The following is a 2,635-nucleotide window of genomic DNA, read 5'->3' as shown; positions in this document are numbered from 1 at the left end:
ATTTTTCCTTTACAGATTTGCTTGAATGTATTTACAGATTTGCAATGAGGTCATTTTGTACGGTTTGTTTACTTTCTGATTCTGCTTGACGTTTGAACTGTGTTTGGTGGATGTAAACATAATTTCCATGAACGTTTGGCCAAGATTCTTAGGTTTATTTTGATACCCAACATGTCCAGGTTCAACTTGCAGATAGAAAACCATCCAGCTTTCTGAGGCCCCCCTAGCGCCCCCTGGTGGCCCCCACTTTGGGAACTCCTGGTTTTATGCAAGGCTGCTTCTCTGCATTGATAGGGCCTCTCCAGTTATGTGAGCTGCTCATGCCAGAGGTACAAATGCACCCCCATACCATTGAGCGACAGGAGGTAGGGGTTATCCTGGAACCGGTGGGTTGTCGGTTCAAACACCCACCCTGTCAGTTTCAGTTGTTGTGTCTTAGAGCAAAACACTTCACCCACCTTGCCTGCAGATGATCAGAGGGCCTGCTGGTGGCGGTGTTGTGGAAATCTTTTATTCCCCAAGACAGAAACACGAGATCCAAGAATAAAACGTACTCCGTGAATGGTCAATCAGGATTTATCGCAATTGCAAGACACACATCATGTCACACAGGGCAGTGGTACAAAATGTGTGCCCTGAGGCAGTGTGAAATACACGCATTTATACAGTATGTTATCCAAACAGACAATAAACATCTTTCCTGGTGCCGAAGCTGGGCCAAACAGCAACAAGAATAATTACTTCTAAYAGATATYGTCCTGATCTTAAAACACTGTCTGAGAGAAAACAGAAGATAAATAAGTGGAATCATAAAACATGACATTTTAAGGTAAGAAAAAGATGTCACTGGCTCTTGACCTGAGAAGAATGTAGGACTTTGCAGTGGTTCCCAAACTTTTTGCTTTCTGACCCACAAAATATCCATGGCAAAATTTTGTGACCCCAAATATTACTGGTCTGAGTACACAAAAATTCATTAATAACCCTAAAAACGCAGGCGTTCTGACAATCTAAACGGCTTGTACACAAATATAAATACTTATTTTTACTTATTTTGTGTTTTTTTTATCAAAGTCTTTTTTTATTATTTTTTAACATAATCCACAACAAAAAACNATTTTTCTCCATATTTCTCCATATTTTAAGATTTCTCCAGTGGAATATTAAATAGTGACTGTGGAGGACCCCATACCCGACCCCCAAGACCCAAGGCAGACATGTCTGAACGAGCTGAATAAGGGACTGGGTGACACAAGTTTTGACAAGTTTTTTTTTAAGCCACTTCAGTAGAAAACAGAACTGAATATTAGTTTCTTCATCTTCAGTGACTTATTTTAAAGAGAAAAACAAAAAGAAAGAGGGAAAAAATGAGAAATGCAATGTGGAAGACTGAAAGAGAAAATAGAGAAGATTTGTAAAATATAAACCAAGAACACACAAGACAACACACCTGACATCTGTCTGCAGACCTGTAAAAATGGAGAAAACAAAAATACAAGCTCCGGCCGGCAGGGGGCGGCAGCACGGAGTCTCCGCCCGGAAACAACCTTTCACCCTCACCGGAAGACCGTCATCATCATCATCATCATCATCATGCCTGCTGCTGTGATCATGGAGGAACATTTCGATAAATTACTGGAGCAGTGTGAAGCTCAGGAGCTGGAGGTGTGCAGAGGAATGATTTATAGCCGTGTGTGACTGACTCACAGGTTTTTATCTGACCCATGTTTGAAACGATCTGCTGCTTTGATCGGTCGGTGTTGTTGAAATTGGTTTAATTAATCCGTGAGAGTACTTATTAAATCTACTGGGCTGGGTGTAAATACACCAACTCCGTGTTTAAGTCCTGTAAACTTCAGATTAATGAATTACAGACATAATGAAATATACAGAATAATGATCCGTTAGCTTTTCTATATGTTTTATTTTCCACAAGCTAGCACTTTGTTAGCTACCCTTTGAATACTTTTATTTTTGTGGGACTATAATGACTTTATTGATTCTGCTAAATAAACAATGTAATGTTTGGTTAATTTCATAAACTCCTTGTTTATATAATTATTAAAACATGTCAGGAAAATGAGCTAATCCCAGCAGAAGCTAGCTAGAAGTGACTGTTTTGCTTGTTTGTTTTTAGCTTCTCATTTAGCCAAAAACAAGCTAGCTACCATTGTGTTTTTATTTTATTTGTTTGGACTATAATAAATTTAAAGAGTCCCCTAAATGAATAATGTATTGAGAGATTAAGTTAATTACTGTGTGTTTATAAAATTGTTAAAACATGTCAGGTAATGGAGCTAATGTTAATGAAACAGTTTGTTAGCTTCACAACAAGTTAATGTTTTTATTATATATTTTATTTTGTTGGACTATAATGACTCTACTAAAATTCTAATGTATTGGCAGAATAAATTAGTAATTGTTTGTGTAAATGTAACTATAAAAATATCAAGAAAATGAAGTAATGCTAACAGAAACCAACAGGAAATGACTGATTTGTTTATGTTTGTTGTTAGCGTCTCATTTAGCCAAAAATGAGCTCCTGTTTATATTATTTTATAGCTTTGTTTTGAGTATAATGACTTTAAATACTCTAATAAATACAAAATATATTAGAAGGTTACTTTAATAACTG

Source organism: Austrofundulus limnaeus, unplaced genomic scaffold (genome assembly GCF_001266775.1).
Source record: "Austrofundulus limnaeus strain Quisiro unplaced genomic scaffold, Austrofundulus_limnaeus-1.0 Scaffold177, whole genome shotgun sequence".
NCBI classification, from domain to species: Eukaryota; Metazoa; Chordata; class Actinopteri; order Cyprinodontiformes; family Rivulidae; genus Austrofundulus; species Austrofundulus limnaeus.
The sequence above is the reverse complement of the archived record's forward strand: the minus strand, read 5'-3'. Positions refer to the sequence as shown.